At 41.8% G+C, this 25,532-nt stretch overlaps 1 protein-coding gene across 1 annotated transcript in view; it reads left to right on the top strand.

Moving 5' to 3' along the window:
• ANKRD44 (ankyrin repeat domain 44) overlaps nucleotides 1-25,532 on the top strand; it is a 222,332-nt gene that overhangs the window by 33,430 nt on the left and 163,370 nt on the right. The window lies entirely within an intron of this gene.

Raw genomic sequence — 25,532 nt, 5'->3', positions numbered from 1 at the left:
GGGCCCCTGGCGTTGTATCAGGAACTGACCCTTCCTTATGGGCCCCCTGGCCCTTGTTAGAAGAGGGAAATGTTTTATCACCAGCTTCTCTTAAATCCCATGGATAACATATTGATGTGTGGGCTGAATGATGGACATACGATTAACTCTTAAATACAGCACTGCTAAGCTCCAGCCTTTCAATCATGCGGTTATGAAATTTTACCCAGCCTGAAACCATAAGAGCAAAACCCTGTTAGTCTGATCTACTCACAGCACACAATATGAGAACCTAGTCTTTGAAGGGGTGTGGAAAAACTGGAGAACCGCTGACTGCATGAAATGTAAATAAGAATTCCATGTGGAGAGATTCTTCTCTCAGAGTTTTCGGTATTTTATTCTCTTGAATGTTGGCTCCAGACCGCACCACCTGTTTCTGCTCTTAACTTCTCCAAGGCCAAAGGTCTTTGCCTCGGAGATTTGAAGTACTTGCTTGCTGCTGAACCACATACCCTTACGGAGGGAAGGGAAAAAGATGGAGGGTGAGAGCTGAAGGGCAGAGGGCTTTTGGTCTTTGGTTAATACAAGCTGGGGTCACAAAGCAGTGCTTTGATTGGAAACATTCCTCCAGAAGCATCTGGTCTCTGGACAATGCATCTGGAAGTTGGGGAGTCATGGGAACAGGGTGTGATACATTGATGTTAATCTTGGTCCATCTAAGCAGAAGAAATCCTTATTGCCCGTGGTGAGACATGGCATAATTAGTTCTACACAACCTTAGTCCTACACAACCTGCTGGATTGGTGTAACGGTGATCCAGGAGAACCTGAAGTTTGATTGTGACCAGTGGGTGCTGAATCTTGGTCAGACCAAGATTTTATTCATTGCAGAAGCTTGATTATATTCCAACCGTGGTCCTGGGATTATCAGTCATGGTGGGAACACCACTTGACACAGGGAAGGAGTAAGACAGAACTAGTGAATTTTCCTTAGGGTCCTGCAGACAGAGAAGCAGCCATTCAGCTATCTCTGGCCTGGTACCTCTCATCCCTTGTGACATACTCTGACTACCCCTTTGATTAGCCAGTCTCACTGCACATCTGTGAAAAGTGTAGGCCGCCACTGTTTTCCTTGCCATTTTGTTCTTATTCTCCACAGACATGTGGCAGGCATTACTTAATTGCTTATAGTTATAGCCTCTTTAATCTTAATGAAATGACAAATCACTGGTTTAAAAAGTATGTAGATACTTTCCTGTGTTATTAAGGGTACCCTCCATTACTTGCTGAGAGAGCCTCTCTCCTTATCCACCCTCAGCTGCTCCTTCATTCCCCTGCCCCCACTTCCAAATGGCTCTTAAGACATTCTGAGCAGTGGGTTCTCAAAGTGTGGTCCCTAGATCAGCGAAATCAGCACCCCCTGCAACTTGTTAAGAAAGGTAAATTTTAGGGCTCCACCTAGGACTACTGACTTCCCAGGTGGCACTAAAGAACCCACCTGCCAATGCTAGAGATGTAAGAGACTCTGGTTCAGTCCCTGGGTAGGAGGAAATTAGCCCTTCAAGCTGGCAACCCACTCCAGTATTCTTGCATGGAGAATCCCATGGTCAGAGGAACCTGGAGGGCTACAGTCCATACAGTCAGACACGACTGAAGTGACTTGCAAGCACTGTGATTCTAACAAGCTCCTAAGTGATTCTAAAGAGTGTCTGAGTATGAGAAATGCTTGACTTGGCATATGAAGAGTCTTGATCTTTCCCTTTATAGTGTTAAAAATAAATTTTGTATCTCCTGTATGCATACCTGGGGTGTAAGAATAAAGATAGAACCTGATGCATTTCATCTTCATTTCTATTCATTGTTGACAGTTTCTGCTTTAGAATGGGGAAACTTAGCACTTTGCAGTTTAACAGCTAGTTAACCACCACTTAACCCCTTAGCACTAGCCAATTGCTTTCCCCCTCCCTCCAGCACTAACGTGTTTCCATCCCCGGCCTTCCCACCAATGCCCTCCTGATTGGTACCATAGTGTCACCATAGTGAAGTAGCTCAGTCGTGTCCGACTCTTTGCGACCTCGTGGACTGTAGCCTACCAGGCTCCTCCCTCCATGGGATTCTCCAGGCAAGAATACTGGAGTGGGCTGCCATTTCCTTCTCCAGGGCATCTTCCCGACCCAGGGATCGAACCCAGGTCTCCCACATTCTAGGCAGACGCTTTAACCTCTGAGCCACCAGGGAAGCCCACAGTCACTCACTATTAGGCTAATTTGCTGCTCAGGGAGACAGTGTTAAGATGGCTCTCTGATTAGGTGGGAATTGATTAAGCAGAAGCTTTGTCCTGTTGCTAGATCAGGGGAAAGAAAACAGCTTCTAATTCCAAGCCTCCTGCCATTTTGCGGTTGCCTCAGTTAAGTAACTTTTCTGTGATTCGTGGCTTATTAGCATTTGTGACTCCTGAATTTCTGTTCTCCTAGAGTCTTTCCAGCTTTATGTGAACGATATATGCTCAGAATCTCTCCTCACAGTGGTATCTTTTTGTCATCCAGAATTGGTGAGAAGGCGAATAACAAGATGCAAATGCAGCTTTGGAATAGAAATCATTCTTCACCACACTCCCTGGGTTCTCCCCTAAACCCACCCCATTTCCACTGGGCCCAGGTCCAGTGTTAGTGGGATGGTTAAACCCTGTCCTCTGGGGCTGCAAGAGCTGAATTTGAAACCTTAAGTTACCTGTCTTTCTTGGGCCACAGTCTTTTCTTCTGAAAGATCTGGACTGGAATAGTATTTACCAGAGGGTAGCTGTGAAGTTATTGTTGTTTTTTAATTTCTTTAACAGAGAGGTGATTTTTTTAAAAAATTGAGGTATAGTTGAATTACAACTGTATGTTTCAGGTGTACAATATAGTGATTCACAAATTTTAAAGGTTATACTCTGTTTATGGTTATTACAAAATATTGGCTATATTCTCTGCACTGTACAATATATCCTTGTGTGTATGTGTGCGTGCTCAGTCGTGTCCACCTCTTTGCGACCCCAAGGACTGTAGCCCACCAGGCTTCTCTGTCCATGGGATTTCCCAGGCAAGAGTGCTGGAGTGGGCTGTATTTCCTTCTCCACAGCTGTGTGTTTTGATGGAGTTAAAGAAAGGCAATGCCAAAGAATGCTCACACTACCGCACAATTGCACTCATCTCACATGCTAGTAAAGTAATGCTCAAAATTCTCCAAGCCAGGCTTCAGCAATATGTCAACCGTGAACTTCCAGATGTTCAAGCTGGATTTAGAAAAGGCAGAGGAACCAGAGATCAAATTGACAACATCCGCTGGATCATGGAAAAAGCAAGAGAGTTCCAAAAAAACATCTATTTCTGCTTTATTAACTATGGCAAAGCCTTTGACTGTGTGGATCACAATAAACTGGAAAATTCTGAAAGAGATGGGAATACCAGACCACCTGACCTGCCTCTTGAGAAACCTGTATGCAGGTCAGGAAGCAACAGTTAGAACTGGACATGGAACAACAGACTGGTTCCAAATAGGAAAAGGAGTGTCAAGGCTGTATATTGTCACCCTGCTTATTTAACTTATATGCAGAGTACATCATAAGAAATGCTGGACTGGAAGAAACACAAGCTGGAATCAAGATTTCTGGGAGAAATATCAATAAGTTTGGATATGCAGATGACACCACCCTTATGGCAGAAAGTGAAGAGGAGCTAAAAAGCCTCTTGATGAAAGTGAAAGAGGAGTGTGAAAAAGTTGGCTTAAAGCTCAACATTCAGAAAACAAAAATCATGGCATCTGGTCCCATCACTTCATGGCAATTAGATGGGGAAACAGTGGAAACAGTGTCAGACTTTATTTTTTGGGGCCCCCAAATCACTGCAGATGGTGATTGCAGCCATGAAATTAAAGGACGCTTACTCCTTGGAAGAAAAGTTATGACCAACCTAGATAGCATATTGAAAAGCAGAGACATTACTTTGCCAACAAAGGTCCATCTAGTCAAGGCTATGGTTTTTCCTGTGGTCATATATGGATGTGAGAGTTGGACTGTGAAGAAAGCTGAGCGCAGAAGAATTGATGCTTTTGAACTGTGGTGTTGGAGAAGACTCTTGAGAGTCCCTTGGACTGCAAGGAGATCCAGCCAGTCCATTCTGAAGGAAATCAGTCCTGGGTGTTCATTGGAAGGAATGATGCTAAAGCTGAAACTCCAGTACTTTGGCCACCTCATGGGAAGAGTTAACTCATTGGAAAAGACTCTGATGCTGGGAGGGATTGGGGGCAGGAGGAGAAGGGAATGACAGAGGATGAGATGGCTGGGTGGCATCACCGACTCGATGGACGTGAGTCTGAGTGAACTCCGGGAGTTGGTGATGGACAGGGAGGCCTGGTGTGCTGCAGTTCATTCAGTTGCAAAGAGTCGGACAGGACTGAACTGAACTGAATGTATGTAAAGGGCTCCTGCAGTGATGCTCCCTGGAGATGAGGCTCCTGGGAGCATTGGTTTTCAGATCCCCACACCGTGCACCCTCTTTATGACCCTTCCCCCAGGCTAGCCTCTCCCTTTCTTGAATTTCCATAGCTCTTTGTTAGTATCATGTGCCTGACATTATGATTACACCCCCAGGCTAGGCGATGGCTTGGTGTCCCCACTCTCCCTCGTAGCTGTGGCTAATCAATAATACTACATATAAAACCTTAGAAATAAGGGCTAAATAAGTCTTTATGTTTATCACTAAGACTAAGATAGCTACAAATATAGACCAATATTATACAGGTAACTCATTAATTGTGACACTCCTAAACCTGTCATGGTTTTTGGAGATGATAAAAAACTCTTGGTAAAATTCTGGATAGAATTAAGTATATCTTTCCCTTGATTTATAGGATAATTAAATTCTTAGAAAATTCAATGTATTTAAAACCAAACAAAAATATTTTTATGAAATGCAGTATTAAGATCTAGATTCACATGATTATATAAACTTTTGTTCTCTTTTATGAAAGTTGTGTGGAACATGGGACAATCCATTATCTAGAGGGACCTTCTGGAACATTGTAGGAATTTAGCATTTCTGCTCCCACCCTTCCCAGATGCCATCAGAGTTCTATAATCAGTGTTACAACCAAAAGCTACTTACAAAAACGATTCCAAAGCCTTTAGGGACAGTGCTACCTTACCAGGAGCCACAGCCAAGGAGATAGGCATCAGCTCCAACTATAATCATTGCAGAGCCCTTACGGCCCCTAGCAGCTTGCCCTGAGGACATGATATTCTGTACAAATGTGGTGAATATGAATGAATTGCCAGACTTGGAATACTTTCACATAAATGGCACATATGGAAAAATAAAAGTTTTATGAGTGTGATTTTTGTTTCTTCCTAAGCCACAATTGGCGTCTGCTCTTTGTGACATTATGAAAGCGCTGAGCTACTTTAGACAACAGAAGGGCTTTGTTGCAGGTTGGGTTGTCTTGAAGCAATTGCATGGAGTTTGGGGCTCATTAGAGACTGGTACTCAGAAAGGGAAGGAAGCAGGATTGGGTAAAAGAAGGGTTTGAAAAGACCTCAGCCAACCTGGTGGAAAACTCTGCAGTGAATACGTGCAGTCAGTGTCCTGCTTTGGGAAAGAATTACTGGGCCTCAGTCAGCAGACTCGGATTGTCTCAGGTCCTGCAGAAAAGGGGGGGAGGCATCTCTTTGGGCCTGGGGCAGACCCTGAAGGAGTGGGCAGCTGAAGGCCTTGTTTTGACCATGCTCCTGAAGCTGGGCAGCAAGTTCTTCCCCAAAGAGGGATCTGGGCAGCTTACCTCCATCTACCACAGTCCCTCATGTATATCCTCACTTGAGCCGCACAGTAGTTCTAGAAGATAGGCATAATCATTTCCGTTTCATAGATGAGGAAACTGAAGCGAGAGCATTTTCAGCAATTTCCCTGGCTTAAGTACATAACTAGTGTCTCAGTGAGGACTGGATTCTACCCCTTCTAAATGTCAGGCCCCCTTAGTGATGTCCACTTGCGTTCCACAATTCTCATTCATTCATTGGTTTATCATTCAGTCCCATTCATTTGGTTGATGTGAGGTGCTGTGCCCCATGCTGTGTGCTAAAGCCCATCCCATTCATACTGTTTCTTTCATGGTTGGTTGAGTAGCTTACAGGTAGATTAGCACAGTGAGATAGAAATATCCGAGTCCTTTTAAATTCCCAGCTTTTATCACTTGATCAGCTTAAGGAATTAATTAGAAAAATCCTTGACATGCCTGAGAACTTGTTTTGTGATAAAGATTTTCCTTGTAGGTTGTTTCTGGCAGAGACAAGGGCCTTTGATTTAGGGCCTCTTGAAAAGAGTGTCTCGGGCTTTCCAGATACCACTTTCCAGGCTCCAGCCAAGTGAAATTTGTGGGAGAATCGGTGGCTGCCTTGGGAACCTGACAGGCATACAGGAAGCAGATGCCACCATGCACACAGGTGGGCCCTTGCTCTGTTCCTCTCTTGTTGCTGGGCAGTTTGGACTCTCAGTGGCCTATTAAAAAGACTCTCAGATGATTTTCAGGTCAGCCAGGGGGAACTACGGTCCTTAATAAAAGGCATGGCATTTCTGCTACAGTGTGTTGGAATAATTTTGGCTTTTTCACAAATCAGGTGGGAAATTAGGTTACAAGGTTGGCTGTAGGCAGGTCCAGTGAACCCTTAGAATTGTTTTTGTTCAGTCGCTCGGTCCTGTCCTTTTTGCAGCCCCATGGACTGCAGCATGCCAGGCTTTCCTGTCCTTCACCATCTTGCTTGCTCGAACTCATGTCCACAGAGTCAGTGATGCCATCCAACCATCTCATCCTCTGTCCTCCCCTTCTCCTCTTCAGTCTTTCCAGCATCAGGGTCTTTTCCAATGAGTAGGCTCTTCGCATCAGGTGGCCAAAGTATTGGAGCTTCGGCTTCAGCATCAGTCCTTCCAGTGAATATTCAGGATTGATTTCCTTTAGGATTGACTGGTTTGATCTCCTTGCAGTCCAAGGGACACTCAAGAGTCTCCAACAGGTGAAATAAACACAATGTATGATAGTTTAATATTCTTGAGGCCAGAATTCTTTTAAAATAGTTTAATTTTTTAAAATTACAAAATATAAGCTCACTGTAGCAATGAAATCTCTTGTCCCCTGCAATAGTATCATACCCTAAAGGCCATCAGTATTAACATTGTGTGTGTTTCCTTCCTTCCTTTTCTCTGTGCTTATTCAATCATGTACAGTTGTATTTACCTCATGGTTTTTTCTCTTCCTTTTAAATAAAAGTGTGATAAATTGCTCTATCCATAAAACAATGTATTATAAACATCTCTCCCACCCCAGGTCAGTATCAAGCTTCATAAAAAGCTATTTTATTATTTTTATTATTCCATAGTATGGACATATCATGATTTATTCAACTGTTTCCCCTATTGATGGGCTTTCAGATTATTTCCAGTTTTTGTCATTAAAACAATGCTGCAGTGAAAATTGTTGGTCCAGGTAGTGCTTCTACAGGCCCCTCAGAGCTGGGAATAGGAGGTGAATGAGAGAAGAAGGTGGAAAGGCGGGAGAGAGGGAGGTGCTCTCTGCTTAAACAGCTGAAGCAATTCAGAAAGTAAGAAATAGCAGACATAAGGGCATGAGTGAAATAAAGCAAGGTTCTGTGTTAGAGGAAAGGCCCCTTTCAGGAGGTAAACTTATGCCGAGATTGCAGGATGGGGGAGACAACCTGAAGTGGGTGATGTATGTGAGGAAGTTAGATTCATGTTCTGAGTTATTCCTTACTGGAGCCTGCCAGATGACCTTCTGCAGAAGTTATAGTGACATACACTCCACCCAGCAGTATCTCAGAGGCTCTGCTTCCTCATACCCACCCCTCGCCCTTAGCTTTAGGTATTATTAGTCTTTCAACATTTCACCAGTCCATTATATGAAAAATGGAAATTACCCTGTGTGCTGAGGAGATTAGGTAGCTTTTTATATGTTCATTGACCTTCTATATTTCTCATCCTTGGATTGCTTATTCATCAAATTTGCCATTAAAAAAAAGTGGGTTACCCAGCCTCTTCTGACATTTTGTAGCAGCTCTGTCTCTATCAGAGGCCATTGCCTCTGGGAAGAAAGACTTTGTCTTTCTTTTTTATTATTATTTATTATTATTATTTTTTACTTTACAATATTGTATTGGTTTTGCCATACTTCAGCATGAATCTGCCACGGGTGTACACGTGTTCCCAATCCTGAACCCCCCTCCCACCTCCCTCCCCATACCATCCCTCTGAGACAGCAAAAGAGACACAGATGTATAGAACAGGCTTTTGGACTCTGTGGGAGAGGGAAAGGGTGAGATGATTTGGAAGAATGGCATTGAAACTTGTATAATATCATATAAGACTTTGTCTTTCTTCAGTCTCTCCAGATGCCTTACCTTAACCCCCGACACACAGCCTTCATTAATCTTTAAAAAATTATGGGCCTGGGGCCAATAAGCTTTTCAAAGGCCTAAAAATGTCTGAAATCAGAAAAAAAAAAGTTTATATTGGCTTCTTGAATACTGAAAAAAGCTAAAGTCAAAAGTAATTATGTTTAACCAAATGTCTATAAAACATAGCATGTATGTCAATTAGTCTTTTGCAGCTCATTTCAATATATAGTTATAATGCAAATAAAAGTAATGTATATTTAGTGTGGGAGGTGGGCATATTTTTACATATTTAATATTGTGGAGGGTGGGGCTTCCAGGTGAAACTACAGTTGCTGGTTGCTGAGCCATGTCCAGCTCTTTGCAACCCCATGGACTGTGGACCGCCAGGCTCCTCTGTCCGTGGAATTGTCCAGGCAAGACTATAGAGTGTGTTGCCATTCTCTTCTCCGGGGGATCTTCCAGATATAGGGATCAAACCTGGGTCTCCTGGATTGCAGGCAGATTCTTTATCATCGGAGCCACCAGGGAAGCTCCTAGTCACCCTAAAACCTCCCAGAATTCTTAGAAAAAATTTCCCCTATTCTACTTTCTGACTAAGTTCCTTTCTCTCTCTCTCTCTTTTGGTGTTCTTTGATTTTTTCGCTTTTTGGCCTCCTGGCCCCTTGGCATTCAGCACTCACACTTCTCTCACATGGCCTGAAACTAATGTAGTTCATCCTCAATGACCTCAGGCTGCAACTCTCACCTCAGCCTGATATCCTCTGGGCCTCTTGACCTCGTTGACTACTTCCTTCTGGAAGCTCTTGTGCTCCTTTGATTTTGCCTATTTTTTCTTAGTTTTTATTTTACCTTTCTGACCATTCTTCCTCAATCCCCTGCCTCCCAACTCAGTGTTGTTTCTTCATGAATCCTTCCTTCTTCATAAATCCAATCCTCCTTCTTCGCTTGGTTAATTTCAGCAATTCCTTTGCCTTCAATTACCCTCACTATTTTCTGTATACTGTCTCAAATTCTTTGTGGAGGAAAGAGAATATAAATTTTCAAAAGAATCTGTATACCCCTTCTACCACCACAAACAAAACAAACAAACCTTTAGAACTGAGTTAGCCCCAGAGAGTATTTTAAAACTGTGATTTGCAACCTGTGAGTGGATTGTCAATGTAACAGGCTGGGACTGTATTAAAAAAAAAAAAAGAACAAAATATAATTTTATACCACATGTACTTGGGAGATACTGTTTTATGGAACTTTTGTTAAGTGTATTTATATGTATCAAGATTGGCCTCATAATTTGTGGGATCGTATGTAACATGAAAATACTGTACCTCTTGTTAGAAAATCAGTGGGAGTTTCAAGATGGCAGCAGCAGAGAAGTAACCAAGAGGGGGCCCCTCTGAGTGTGTGGCCCTGTACAGCCGCCCAGCTTGCAGTGCACACATGTAACCAGCCCTCATGTGGATGTTTGTGTTTGACTTGTGTTACGATGTCAAATTATTTTCTTACTGTGAATCACGGGCAAATAAGTTGGAAAGCCACTGTCCTAATGTGTGCCAAGAATCATGTGAAAGGGTGCCTGTGGGCACAGCATGGGAGCTGGTTCCAAACCACCTGTATTCAGTAATTCCACTGCTAGTCCGCTTGCCTCCGCCAGGCTAGCCGGCTCCATTTTTCTCAGTCTCTGCCCACTCGGGTCTCTTTTCTGCTGTGTTGCCCTGGCTCCAGGTACTCCTTCTGCACCTCTCCTTTGCTTGTTCAGCAAGCTGGGGAACACCTGTTTTGGAGCCCCCTAGAAGAATGGCTTGGACACTGCCTGCAATTAAATGCCAAGGTTTCTCTTACTTCCAACCCAGATGTCTGTTACTTTTAAACATTCCACCTGGATGTACCTTATGAGCTTCAGACTGAGACTCATTTTCCACTTCCCCTTTCCATCCCCTTCCAGCCCTGCTCAGACTCTATTCTTTTCCTTTGTTTAGTGCCACTACTGTTTACTCAGTTGGCCCAGCTTATAACTGTGGGGGTTATTCTTTATCCTTCCATTCTTCCTTCTTCTCCACCTCCTCATAGCCCATTAGCTGCCAAGTCTTGTTGGCTTGGCCTCCCACATAACTGCTCTGAGACTGTTGTCTCTTCTCTAAGTCTGGCAGAGAGCCTGACTCCTTAGCAGGGATGTGAAGCCCTTCATTCTGGTCCTCACCTGCGTCTCATCCTCAGCTCCCGTCTTACCAACCCCCCAACCCCTGTTCCAGCCACACGTCTGTTTTCTTGTGTTCATGGTCTTCTCACTTGTGAGCAGTAGCACAGCCTCACTCCTTGGTATATTTGGAAACGTGGGGAGCATTCCGTTAGTTATCATAATGGTTGGGAGTTGCTGCCAGTGAATAGCGGCTGGGGTCAGAGATGGCAAACATCCTGCAGCGTGTGAGACATTGTCTCCAAGGGGAATTTTCCCCCTCCCTGCCAAATTGCAGTAGCCACCCTGGTGAGAAACAGAATGGGGCTGTGGCATGCCTCTGTCCTTTGTATCTGTCATTCTCTTGGCCTGAGATGCCCCTCCTCGGCCTCATCCTGGGGAGATCATACATGTTCTTTGAATTCAAGCTTAAAAAATGCCACCTTCTCTCTGAAGCCTCCCACGCCCATTTCATACGGAAGATAATTGGTTCCGCTACTTTGTTCCAGGGCACTTGTACCTCAAGTGGAGCACTTCTCTGAGCTTGCCTTTCCCTGTAAAAGGGTCAGTCTTACTCAGCTTTGTTCTCCCTACTCCTGGCAGGGGGCTGGCAGGTGCTGTTGTGGGGTCACCATAAGGTAAAGAGGGTGGATTGGCTGAAATGAATGAAACCTGTAGCCTTGCAGCTGTGCAGTTCTTCGATTGGGCTTTACTTGCTGCACTTGAATTTTGTTTTCTCTTTCCTTCTTCCCTGCCCCTCTCTTTTTCCCTTTAACAATTGTAGCTTCTCTAACTCGGGCATGTGCTTCTTTGTTACTACAGATTGGCTGTCCTCCATAGTTATAGTCATCTGTGGTTCCTCGAGGCATCTAAGAATTGAAATAGATCTTGGCCATCTTTGTTCCTGAGGTGTGACTGCAGTAGTTACAGCTCCAGTTTCCCAGGCAACAGCCTTCTGGTTATGAGTAGCGTGTTTCTCTTAGTGGATCTTTATTTGGAAAGAGGAGTCTTACGGCTTCTATCTCCACGTTCAAACTCTCTGTGCTTTATTGCTTATGAAAGGCCAGTTTACATTAGAATAGGGCAAGGATAAACTATTACTCTGCTCTGGCAATTTTAACACTTTTTATTGAAGTGTACTATACATACAGAAGAGAACACCTAAGTGTTCTCTAACATACCTGTATAAGTAGCACCCAGATCAAGAAACAATGCCTCAAAGCTTAATGATTTTTCATGGAACTGTTAGATTTTTTTTCTAATGTGCATTTCTTATTTTATTTAAGAGTCACATTTCTTTCCCAAACTGATACTAATCTAAGATCCTGTAAAATGGGGCCTGATTTAATATTCATGGGCATTCAAACCACAGGAATGACCTAGCTAGGAAGCTTTAGGTCATTCCTATTGAACATATTATTTAAAAATGCTAGTTCTCCAGCATTAGGAAGGTTCCTTGTAATGCAGCTGCTGCAGTTTAAGGACTCATTCTGCTCTTTGAAAGCAGCACATACTAGGAAGGCCTCAGTCCAGGCTGATTCCTCAGTGTAGGCTGATACCATGAAACAGGTGCTTGCAAACAGAGAGCACCCTCTCCTCGCCCCATTTCCTTATCTCTTAGAGCCTTGTACTCTTACTTGAGACACTCTGCTAAGTTTGTGGTTGACTGGCTTTTAATCAAATAATAACTCAGAAACGGCCAATTTTAGGCCGTTCACAATAGGGAGAAATGACAACCCTACAGAAAGGGAAGGGTGGTAAACGTGATAAAAGCATGAAAGAGCTAAAAATTGCATTAAAAATTCTGTAGCGATTTAATATTTTAAAGCACACAAAGGGCATCTTTGAAATATTTGATGTACACAAAGGTGACCCTTTGCTCTTGGCAGAGTGTGCTATTACGGTCTTTATAATCTTTTTAAGAAGATAAGAGAGGGTGCTACTATACATTTTAAGGAAATCTCCACCTGAAATGGCTAAAATTAAAAAAAAAGCATTCCTACATTTACTGAGTGCTAAACTTTTATGCATTATTCGTCTATTATAATATGTAATGAGCACCTATTATGGGCTGGGCACTGTTCTAGGTGCTGAAGAAGATGTACTGTATACGTCCATGGAATTCTCCAGGCCAGCATGTTGGAATGAGTAGTTAGTTCCCTTCTCCAGGGGATCCTCCCAACCCAAGGATCCAACCCAGGTCTCCCACATTGCAGGTAGATTCATTTCTAGCTGAGCCACCAGGAAAGCCCAGTACTGGAGTGGGTAGCCTATCCATTTTCTAGTGGATCTTCCCAACCCAGGAATAGAATTGCAGGCAGATTCTTTGCCAGCTGTTTATTCATTTATTCATCTGTTAATAGTAATATGTAATGAGCACCTATTATGGGCTGGGCACTGTTCTCGGTGCTGAAGATATACTCCACAGCAAAACACAAAATCCCCGCCTTCTTGGACATTAATCTAGAAGACTAGGCTATCTAGAGCAAATAATTCTCTATGACTTGAAAGGGTCAAACTTTTTTCTTTATTATTTTGAATAGATTATATAAGGAGTTTTTCTATGTTGTAAATAGACTAAATGGAAGAGATTATTTCTAAGTTCTTTTTAAACTTTTTTATTTATTTTAAATTGGAAGGTAATTGCTTTACAATATTGTGTTGGTTTCTGCCATATGTCAACATGAATCAACTGTAAGTATACATATATCCCCACCTTGCTGAACCTCCCTCCCTCTTCTTACCCCAAAACTGGCTGTTTGAATGTCATATACCATATTGAAAGTTTTTTTGAGCTTGACTTACCCTAGTTGTTGTTGTTTTTAATCATAACAGGAAGTAGGAAGTGGTCTTTTTTTGTTTGTTTTGCAGGTAGGGAAATGGCAAAATCCAGAGGTGTAATGATTTGCCTGAGGTATGCAAGGGCTAGTGACACTCTTCAATGCTCAGACTGGAAGGTTTTCCACTTCCAAGTTCAAGTCCCTGGGTTGGGACCGTCGTTCAGTTGTATAAAGAAAAAGTGTGGGAAAAGTCCATTTTTAAAAGGTTAAAACAGTTGGAATGATTTGATGTTCATGTAATCAGTCCTAAAATGAATTCCTCACCTGTGGCTTTCTGGGTCAGATAGCAGCCTTGAGACCTGCTTGTGAATTAGTGGCTTAACTGGCTCTCAAAAGGATATAATTTCAACTGTAATTTTCCTCCTTCTCCCTCCCCACTGGCATGCTTATAGAAAGCTCTTAGCTGTTATTTGGGGCTTTCTAAATGATCGAAATGAAACAACTACCACAGCTTTTATTTTGGTCCTTAATCAGAAAGGACTGAAAATGGTGGCGTTGGGTGGAAAATTCTTTTGGTGGTCACCTGTGGTTGGTCCCCTAAAAGACTGTTTGTTCAGCCTGGTTGAGCAGCCACTACCCCTCAAATAGGTTCCACCTGCCTGAGCAATCATTTTGCTGCCTTTATCATACAGCTTTCCCCTGGCCTATGTCCCGTTTATTAAAGTTCATTTTTTGTACAGGGATATGTCGTGTGCTCTGTGGAACATAAATTCTAGATGGATTTTAATTACCTGAAGCCACATATGATTTAAATTTTAGCTCTTGGAGGGTATGATAAAATACTTTCACTACTGGAAGTTCAATTTGTGAAAACATAGGTGCTTTGGATTAGAACTCTTACATTATGCTGCTAATAAAGCCAAAGAGTTGAAATAGTGTTAAAACCCTTTTCTTTTCTTTTTCCTTAAAAAACTTGAAGTATAGTAGATGTACAATATTAATGTTAAAGGTATGCAATATAGTGATACACAATTTTTATAGGTTATGCTCATTTATAGTTATTATAAAATATTGGCTATAATCCCTATGTTGTGTAATACTGTCTTTTTTTTAAAAAAATGAAATGATGTGCTCTTTCAAGTGTTAGAGGAAAGTGATACCTGTTGGTTTGTTGTTTATTCTTATGGCACCATTTTATGTGCTCTGTTCATAAATGGTCACAGCTGCAATACTCTGCCTATGGGAAATCCCACACTTAGAAATTAAAGAATCACAAAACAAAACACTCAAGTCATTTTTATTAGACAATGCAGAGGCAGTGAAGGGAAAAAAAAAACAATGCAAGTTTTCATTTTAAAAAAGCTTTTACTTAAGGAAGTACATTATTGTTTCTGTGACTGAAAGAAGAAAAAAACTACCTGGCATGTGGAATGGGTTAATGATATGTATGTTCTTAATCGGGTTTTTGGTTAGAGTGAGATTAGAGGTTGATGTAGACAGACAGAGTTGGGCTTCCCAGGTGGCACAGCAGTAAAGAATCCACCTGCCAGTGCAGGAGACACAGGAGACTCGGGTTTGATCGCTGGATTGGGAAGGTCACCTGCAGAAGGAAATGGCAACCTGCTTCAGTATTCTTTCCTGGAAAATTCCACGGACAGAGAAGCCTGGCGGTCTGCAGTCCATGGGGTCACAAAGAGATAACCGTGGACTCAGTCGTGTGAACTGAGCGCACACACACGTACACCTTGGATGGAACAGTTCTATGCGGACTCAGTTTTTACTGGGTTTTCTCGGTGTGTTTTTTGGCTGCTGACTCTTTGATCATTATTACCTTTGAGCCAACTATCATTTTCGTTCTGTAAGTGGTAATGACTATTACAACATTGAGAGAGTTTAGTTTCTTTTATAACTGTGTGTGTGTGTGTGTGTGTGTGTACAAGAGATGCAAGTTCAATCTCTGGGTTGGGAAGACCCCTTGGAGGAGAAAATGGCAATCCATTCTAGTATTCTTGCTGGGAAAATCCCATAGATAGAGGCACCTGGCAAGCTGCAGTCCATGGGGTTGCAAAGAGTTGGATACAACTGAGCACATGTGCACATATGTATATATTTCTTTTAAAAAAGACTTTCTTGTATTTTAAAGAGCAGTTTTAGGCTCATAGACAATTTGAGAGGAGAGTACAGGTTGTTCCCACATACCCCCTGCCCCCCACACATGCATTACCCTCATTATCAACATCCTCCACTGAGTGGTGCATTTTGTTACAATTGACGAATCTACATCAGCATTGTGATGAATTTTTATTTTAAGTAACCTACAAAACCTGACCTGATAACTTTATCCTAAGTATTTTGTTATGTTATCTGGAGTCATGGATTTTGATTTCCTGAACTATAAAATGGTGATTTTTGTCTTCATCCTCAGGAGTCTGGAAGAAGTGAATGGTTCTTATTTTCCAAAAGATGTGAAGAAAGTTCCCAGGTGTGTCCTACCTTTCTTGATGGAGGGATGATGAGGATGAGATGAGATCCATCTTGGATGGTGAGATAGATGCTAGTCAGATGCATACTCGGAGAAGGCAATGGCACCCCACTCCAGTACTCTTGCCTGGAAAATCCCATGGACGGAGGAGCCTGGTAGGCTGCAGTCCGTGAGGTCGCTAAGAGTAGGACCCGACTGAGTGACTTCACTTTCACTTTTCACTTTCATGCATTGGAGAAGGAAAGGGCAACCCACTCCAGTGTTCTTGCCTGGAGAGTCTCAGGGACGGGGGAGCCTGGTGGGCTGCCATCTGTGGGGTCGCACAGAGTTGGACACGACTGAAGTGATTTAGCAGCAGCAGTAGCAGCAGCTGATGCATACTCCTTCTGTAGGATGCCCTAAGTGAAGAGTGGGAAGGCTGCTTCTTTTTATGGATTGCTTATTATAGAAATTAATTTCAGGGACTGAGAAAGTTGATCCTAACCACACTAAAAGAGTAATGTGAACATCAAACTGACATCAAACACTGACAGTAGGTGCTAAAAACATGGTGAGAAATTCCCTTCAAGAAACCCAGGGTGAGAAATCTCCATACTGTTTCCCATAGTGGCTGTACCCATTTACATTCCCACCAACACTGCAGTAGGGTTCCCTTTTCTCCACATCCTCTCTAGCATTTATTGATTGTAGGTTTTTTTTTTTGGTGGTCATTCTGATTAGTGTGAGGTGATACCTCATTGTAGTTTTGATTTCTCTAATAAAGAGCCATGCTGAGCATTTTAAAAAATGTGTTTATTGTCTATCTGTGTGTCTTCTTTGGAGAAATGTCTGTTTAAGTCTTCTACCCATATTTTGATTGGGCTGTTTGTTTTCCTGATATTGAGCAGTATGAGTTGCTTATATATTTTGGAGATTAATGCTTTGTCAGTTGCTTTGTTTGCAATTATTTTCTCCCATTCTAAGGGTTTTGTTTCAGTCTTGTTTATAGTTTCTTTTATTGTGTGGAAGCTTTTAAGTTTAATTAGATTACATTTGTTTATTTTTGTTATTTCTGTTGCTCTAGGAGGTGGGTCAAAGAAGATCTTGCTGTGATTTATGTGAAAGAGTATATTGCCTATGTTTCCCTAGGAATAAACAACCATATGACCTAGCAGTCTCACTATTGGGCATATACCCTGAGAAAACTACAATTCAAAAAGACACATGTACTCCAATGTTCATTGCAGGACTGTTTACAATAGCCAGGACATGGAAGCAACCTTAGATGACCATCAGCAGATGAATGGGTAAAGAAGTTGTAGAACATATATACAATGGAATTTTACTCAGCCATAAAAAGGAATGAATTTGAGTCAGTTTTAGTGAGGTAGAGTGAAGTAAGTCAGAAGGAGAAAAATATATAGTAACACATATATATGCAGTCTAGAAAAATAGTACTGATGAACCTATTTACAGAAAATAAATGAAGATACAGGCATAGAGAGTGGACTGGTGGACACAGTAGGGGAAGGAGAGGGGGAGACAAACTGAGAAAGAAGTATTGACACATATGTACTATCATGTGTAAAATAGATAACTAGCAGGAGGCTGCACAGAGAAGGCGATGGCACCCCACTCCAGTACTCTTGCCTGGAAAATCCCATGGGCAGAGGAGCCTGGTGGGCTGCAGTCCATGGGGTCGCTAAGAGTTGGACACAACTGAGCGACTTCACTTTCACTTTTCACTTTCATGCCTTGGAGAAGGAAATGGCAACCCACTCCAGTGTTCTTGCCTGGAGAATCCCAGGGACGGCGGAGCCTGGTGGGCTGCCGTCTGTGGCGTTGCACAGAGTCGGACATGACTGAAGTGACTTAGCAGCAGCAGCAGCAGGAGGCACACAGTTGGACACAACTGAGCACGCACACAGGGCGGAAACCACCACACTACTGTAAAGCAATTGTCCTCCAATAAGAAAATGTGTCAGTGTACACACATATGAAAGAAAACCATGGTGCCTTCTGTGTAAGGAACAGGTATCACAACTAAAGATAGTGGTTGGGTTCAGAGTGCTTCAAGAGATGTATTAGGATACTGGTTTGGTGAAAATAACTGTTTATTTAATTCGCATCTATACTGGTCAGAACATAAGCAGACCAAGGCTGATAAAATGGCTTTATGATGTTGGCGATAACTGTTCTTTCTGTCTTATCACTTTGCCGTCTCTACCCCACATCTTCCATCTTCCAGCTAAGACGGCTGCTTGAGTTTCTATTACTGTGGCAATAGGGAATAAGAAAAGGAGGACAATCTCCTTTCCTTTTAGAAAAGTGACCTAGAGGGTGCGAACATCATGTGGCTCATATTCTGTTGCTCAGAACCAATCACATGACTACTTCTCTGCAAGGGAGGCTAGAAAATGTAATCTGCAGGGATGCGGCCATGAGCCCTGCTATGCCTTCTATTTCTTTAGAAGAAAGGGACAGTGGGTATCCAGGAAGACAGCTATGAGCCTCTGCTGCACAAGAATAGTAGCATGTGTTCTTCAGGGTTGCCACACAACTGTGGCTTTTTGGCAAATTCAAACTTGATAGTATACTTTTTAACAAGGCATAATTCTAGTTCACAAACAGCATCAGAACGTATCATACAATGTTTGTATCTTAGTGTATTGTTCAGACATCCATGTTAGGAAAGGAAATTTTAAATATATTGTCATTCTATTTATTTATTTACTGTATAACTTATTTAAGGTGTTGTGCCAATCCCTGCTGTATAGCAAAGTCACTCAGTTGTACATATATATATATATATATATATATACACACATATACATATATATATATACACATATACATTCTTTTTTTATATTCTTTTCCAAATTATGGTTTATCACAGGATACTGAATATAGTTCCTGGTGCTATACATTAGCACCTTGTTTTTTATCCATTCTAAATGTAATAGTTTGCGTCTACCAGTCCTAAACTCTCAGTCCATCCCTCTTCATCTCCCCTCCCCCTTGGCATGAATGTATTGTCATTCTTAAGTTAAAAGTGATTATACTTTCTTTAAACGGCTTTTTTTGAGAGAGGGGAGAATGGACTCATTTTGGCAAGTTGGAATTTTCACACGGAATTTCCATTAGCACAAATCAATATGCATCAAAATGAGAAAAGGCTTCAGAAAGTGGGGGGGAGTAGGTCAGAAATTTTCATTCTGGATGGGAATGTGACTCTGCAGTTGTCAGTGCTCAGTAATTAGGGCCGACTTGGTGATGCAGATCCTAGGGCGGAAGCCAAACCGTTACAAACTCATTTACAACTCCCCCACCCTTTGTGAGTAACCATATTAATAAGTAATTTTAGGGTCTGGGTTCTTAAATAATTTGATTAAAATGTAAGAGTGATGTCTCATGTTTCTCTACAAGAAGATAGTGCTAGCATGCTGTGCCATTTCTTTTTTCTGGCTATTTCCTGTCTGGATTTCACTTACTGCTTTCTACCCAGAATGCACTGTCACAGAGAACCACTGTATGGCCAGGAAGGTTTGTTTGTACAAAAGTACATGAATATTTTGTTCTGGTTGGAAGTTGCTGACCTAGATTCTTACTGCAAAGCCTGCACATGTCACACATTACAGGTTTTTAGTTGAGATTCCTAATTGTGTGCATGTTTACATCTTGCCCTCGGGTTTTCTCTTATTCCATCACACGCCACAAAGGTGATTTTGACATCTTTTTCCTGTTTTCCTCACATGGGTGAGCTAGTCTTGCAGGCTTTCTCTTCTGGCCACCTCTGAAGAGTTAGCAGGCTTTGTGGTTTAATATGAGGCAAATGTTCTTGTTAGTGTGTCTTCAACATTGTTTTGGTCTTTTGTTCAGCAGTGAAGTCTCAGAGTTTCTCGGGTCCCTCATTGTCACTCCACCGTAACCTCCTTCAGGAGACCCAGCAGTAAAGACAGCTGCTACAGCAGTCATTGAAGCTTCATCTTTAGCATCGAGACTGAGGGTGAAAGTTTTTAGAAAAGATTGTCTATTTCTTTTTGACTGTCGTTCTTTCTGAGAAAGTGTTTTGATGAATTTCCCTATAAATGATTGTTTGGTTCAGGTCTCTGCTTCCAGGAAGGGTGGTATTACCATTTTTCTAAGGAGGCCACTGAGATTAGTGACTTTGCTCAAGAATCTTTCTTTATTGCACCACTTCATTTTCAACGAGCTATTGTAAGTGACCCTCTGTTTATAGGTGAACCAAGAATGGCCTATAAGCCCTCAGAAATACTTCAGGATTTTAGATAAAGTAAGAATCAGAGAAGGCAGATGCCCCTCCATGGTGAGTCCCTCCCGGCTGGCATCAGAGTATCACCAGCAGCAAGCTCAGCCCCTCACACACAGCCGTCTGCAGCATACATGTGTTGCCTGTTGAATGAATGACTATGGATTGGAAGACAGTTTAATAAAGAAAAAGGAAGAGAAAAGACTGGAAAGGGAAATTTTCTCAGGCAGTCTAGAGAGGGTTAGGTTAGCTTAGATAGAGAAGGGAAAAAAAGGTTATAGGATTTGGAAAATCATGGTGGGCTACTCTAAGAGGGATCCAGACCTGGAGAACTGAAGAAGGGGTTATCTCACAGAAGAGCTTTTAACCCCAAGATCTTTTAAGTGCCTGTTTCTGCTTCTCAGGTTTATGAAATCATTTTTATCATGAGGTGGTTGAATCTGTTGCTGGGTTGTTTTGTTGGGGTGTAGCTCTGGGAGGGGTGCCACAGAAAGCATGTGTGCACATGTGGACACACGCATGTACACATTAGCGGGAGCTGATCAACCAAGGCCTCAGGTAGGAAGAGCAATACTTGACTTGGTGAACCATCCTCGTACCCCAGAACCCTGGGACCATCCCACTTCCCAGTTACTCAGCTAGTTAATCTCTTTGACAACAAAGACATTATTGGCAATATAGGAGAACTGTGTTCAAGGCTGTTTTACCTAGTCTTTAAGAACCTCAAAGGTATTTTTGAAAATATCTTTTATGTCTAGGCCCCAGGGCTTTGGCACCTGGTTGAGACCTAGATAACGGAAACTTTGGCTCCTTAGTGTTAGTGTCTTGGAAGTTGCTCAGGGCTCCCAGAGCATTTCATGATTATCTCCTTAGAGCAGTAACTACATTTCTATTATATAGAAAGAGATACTGAAACAAAACAAAAAGACGTATTTTGAAACACTATTTAAAAGAAAATGGAACAGTCACTAATCATTAGGGAAATGCAACTCAAAAACACCACGAGATAACACTTCGCATCCATTAAGATGGCTGTTATCAAAATACCCAGAAAACACTAAATGCTGGTTACGTGGCAGGGAAGCTAGAGCCCTTGTAGATTGCTGCTGCTGCTGCTGCGTCGCTTCAGCCGTGTCCGACTCTGTGCGACCCCATAGGCGGCAGCCCACCAGGCTCCCCCGTCCCTGGGATTCTCCAGGCAAGAACACTGGAGTGGTTTGTGCATTGCTGGAGGGAATTTAAAATGGTACAGCTGCTCTGGAAAACAGTACGGTGGTTCCTCAAAAATCTTACTGTAGAATCACCACTTGATCCAACATAATTCCACCTCTGAGTGTATATCCACAATAACTGAAAATAGAGACTTGAGCAGATTGTTGTACACCAATGATTACTCACATAGGCAAAAGATGGAAACAATTCACATGTCCATTGATAGATGAATGGATAAACAAAATTTATGCATACATACACTAGCCTTAAAATGGAATGAATTTCTGGTACATGCCACAACATGAATGAATCCTGAAGACATTATGCTCAATGAAATAAGCCAGACAAAAAGGAAAATAAGGACGAATATTGTTAACATCTCACTTATGTGAGACCCAGAATAGTCAAATTCAAAGAAATGGAACATAGAATAGGTGCTTACCGGGGGTAGGAGGAGGTGGTGGCAAGGGGGAATTGTTGTTTAATAGGTACAGAATTTCCGTATAGGATGATGAAAAAATTCTGGAGGTAGTGGTGATGCTTGCGTAACAATACCGTTAATGCCACTGAATATACACTTGAAAATGCTTAAACTGGTAAAGTTTGTTAGGTATATTTTACCTCAATAAAAAAAAGGTTTGTGCAAAAATGTTTCAAGATACACAAAAAAGGAGGATGGAACTGAAGAAAGTCAAGACTTGACTGTTTTTTCCCAAAGACTTAAAATAATCAGTAAAAAGTTGACTAGTATTGTGTTGATTTTAAGTTTCATCAAGTAAAAAATAGTCTGTATGGCTTTAAAAATTGTTTCTGTGTAACTTTTTTTTAAAAAAAGAATACTTCCTAAAACCACTGTCAGATTGTATTGAACTGGGAAATATTCAGTTTTCCTATGGGTCTACATGGTACTTACATTTGGCCACCTGACTTCGTTTGCACAATGCCCTAAAAGAAAGCTGATCACCTTGACTATAAAGAAATCTTCAGTTACTGCTGCCACTTCCAAGCCAGTCCCCAAATCTTCTTAAAAGCTCAGGCACCTGCATTTTAAACCCTAAACCTGTGCAAGCGGTGTGCTTGCTTTTAAGGGTCTGGATTCACGTTTTCACCTTCCCCTCCATTTTAATGAAGATGGGTTGCTTTTAGAAATTTGGAGACTTCTACTGACTTCTCTCTCCTTTTCTCCTGAGGCATCCACAGCATGAGTCCATTTTTCTTTTTCTTTCTAAATTTTTATAGTCTGTCTTTATCCTGTGTTTAATCTATGAGAGTATTAAAGTCCCTCACAACACAGTTCACTATTTTGGGGGGATACAAGGAAGTCTTGGACAGGGGGGCATGTGGCTGCTCATTTCATAGGAAGTAATTGGCTCAGAATATGAGCTTATTGACACGTGTCTATGTTTAGAGACTTACACCTCTTCTTTTCCTATGCCATCTCCTGAAACAGCTAGCTTTTTGTTTTTAATCCTTTCTACAGGTGATTAATGATGTCTTCTTCAGAATGAATCTTTTTTTTCAATACAAAATATTAACTCATTTAATACTCAGAACAGTCCTTTGAGTTAGGAGCAATTAGTATCTCCATTCGGAATGAATCTTACAGTGTATTAAAAAAAAAAAAAAAACAGAAAAAAACGAGCCTGGAAGATAGATGTTTAACTTTAGGATGGAGATCTATCTGTCTGTCTGTCTATTTTTCCGCTTTGTCTTCTTGCACTTTGGTTTCGTTACATTGATATAGATGATTGTGTTCAAATTGTCTTACCTTTGGCTCCGTTGTGCCTATTTGTACCTTTTATAAAACTGCTGAAATGTGGAGATTGCCTAAATGTCGGTGACTTAAAGTTAAAATGTCATTTAAAGGCACACAATCAGAGACAGAGAAAGGCAGGAATCTTTTCTACTGATGCTCCTCACAGTTAGGGGTTTAGTCCTAATGGTTTTCAGTTCACACACCTACTGATTTAGAAACCAGCTTGGTCCACTGTTGGGCATTTGCTGGCAACTCATTCTTCCTCTAAATCTCTCTTGTAAAATTAGTTTCCCCATTTGTCTTATTTTCTATCTGGAACAATAAGTGAAAGGGGTATGAATTCAAAGACACTGTATCTTAAATTATGGGTCATCCATACATTTTCTTTTAAACCATGTATACGAAAGCTAGTCCCCATTACAAAAATGTAAATTCAGAATATTATAAGAATTGCCTTCAATTATTTTTCTCGATTTAGAACAGATGGAATAAGATTCCTTGTTACTTTCAAGCTGTACTTAGTAGTCACTCATTTTAAAGGTCTGCTGCAGTGACTAGCGCAGATGCATAATTAAGCATTTCAGTATTTGGTGCGCATGGAAATGCATGAGCATGTTTCTGTTAAGCATGCTGTCCTGCTCTGGTTTCTGTTATATGACTGGAGGTGCACTGTTCCTCTTTGTCAGCACTCGAGTCCTGCTTTCTCTGGCTTTCTTGTGCTGGTGGTTGTGTGGCCGTCTGTGGTGGGGCAGCCTCTTGCCACACTGTCCTCCGTGACAACAGCAGAGTACGTAGCAACCTGGAGGAAAGGGAAGTTCACGGTCCTGGTAAAGACGGAAGACGGGCCTGCACCTCTTCCTCTTTTTAAAGTTTTTGTACTCATAATTTACGGATGATCAATTCTAAAACTATGACAGCTTAAGGCAAGGCAGGTTGGATCGGTTTCTTCTTACTAGGTAAGAAGGGGTACCTACTTTATATCCAACTAGGAACCTGTCTGGTTATTGATTTAGTTTTATAAATTGAAAGTTGTTGTTAGAGTAAGGTTGCAACCTCAGCAAAAGCGATTCACCTTATGGTGACTGAGGCCCTGGGTTGCCTTTTTCATTGCTTTAGCTCATGTTTTGCCAACTAGAGTTCCTTGTGGTGTGCTGAGGTGAATCACTCAGAGAGTAGAGCTTCCAAATTGATGGAGCCCAGCTCCAGGAAGGGCAGCCCCTGACCCCGGCCTGGATATATCGGAGACTCAGGTGGCATTCCATTCTACTTCTCGCCTCTGCTTCTGAGTATCTTCTTCACTTAGTCCCTTTCTGAAGACTGCCTTTCTTCACTCCTCTGATTACATAGGGGCAAACACATGGCTACAGGTCCAGCCAAAGAGAGAGGTGTCTTGCCCTCCATCTCCTCACATTCACTGGATGGGGAACCTCCTGGTCTCAGTGATCAGGGGCCTTCTAGTTCAGTTAACACAGTGAAGGCCTGGGGCAGCATGTTGTACAAATAGCTCTCAGGAACTTGCTTTGTGGATGTGGTTTGCAGTTGGAAAGGAAAGCATTTTGCATAAGGCAGATAATCTGATAGGTGTGCACCCTCTTGGGTATATGAAGTGCTGTAATATACCTACTTCCTCCTTCAGGAATATCCATTTATCCTAGAGTTTTAGAAGAAATATTATTTGTTATCAAAGCAAATGCATAAATATAACAGGGACTAAGATGGGACATATACAAGAATTCTTAAGACATTCCCTAGGGAAAGTGATTTAATTTTGTACTCGGGATCTGCTCCTCTGTTAGGATGCTTTGGTAGGATAGTTAAAGAAGCATCAAAATTTCTGGCCAGTTATAGCCTGCAGTTGGAAGCTTCACATGAAACTATGGAGTAAGATATTGAATGCTTTTGCCTGTTTTAGTTCAATGAGATCAAAAGATTTGCAGCCCGTGTATTGTAGAATTGGGTAAAGAATACTTCCACTGGGGGAGGCTGAACTCAGAAACACTAATCTTTCAAGGAACACAGGACTGATTACTAATGTTGTTTCTGGAATGAGGCTGGTTCAGGAGGCTGCAGTTGACTGCAGGATCATGTAGTATTGTCCTGTCTCGCCAGAGTTCTCTTCACATAGCACAGCTGTCTTTTTTGGGGGCTTCAGAAAGAAGGTAAAACTCTAACCACAGGGTCTTCTCTCCATGCAGCCGAGGCCACAGCTGAAGTGCTTTTCTGTGATTTAAATACCTTTGTGGAAGTACCTTGGAGAGTTAGTAAAGCATTGACTTATGAAGAAGGCTTTTATGTTAATATCCTTCTGATTTGCAAATGCATCCAAGTTTCTCTTTATATATATATTATGTACATATGTGGAACATATGTATATAGAATAACCCTTATTAATAGAGTAATGCAGAAATCAGCATTATTGAAGACAGTAATAAACTATCCGCTGCACTTTTGGACATCTTACAATA

This window comes from Capricornis sumatraensis, chromosome 3 (genome assembly GCF_032405125.1).
Source record: "Capricornis sumatraensis isolate serow.1 chromosome 3, serow.2, whole genome shotgun sequence".
Lineage (NCBI taxonomy): Eukaryota > Metazoa > Chordata > Mammalia > Artiodactyla > Bovidae > Capricornis > Capricornis sumatraensis.
This window is presented reverse-complemented; position numbering and strand designations above follow the sequence as displayed.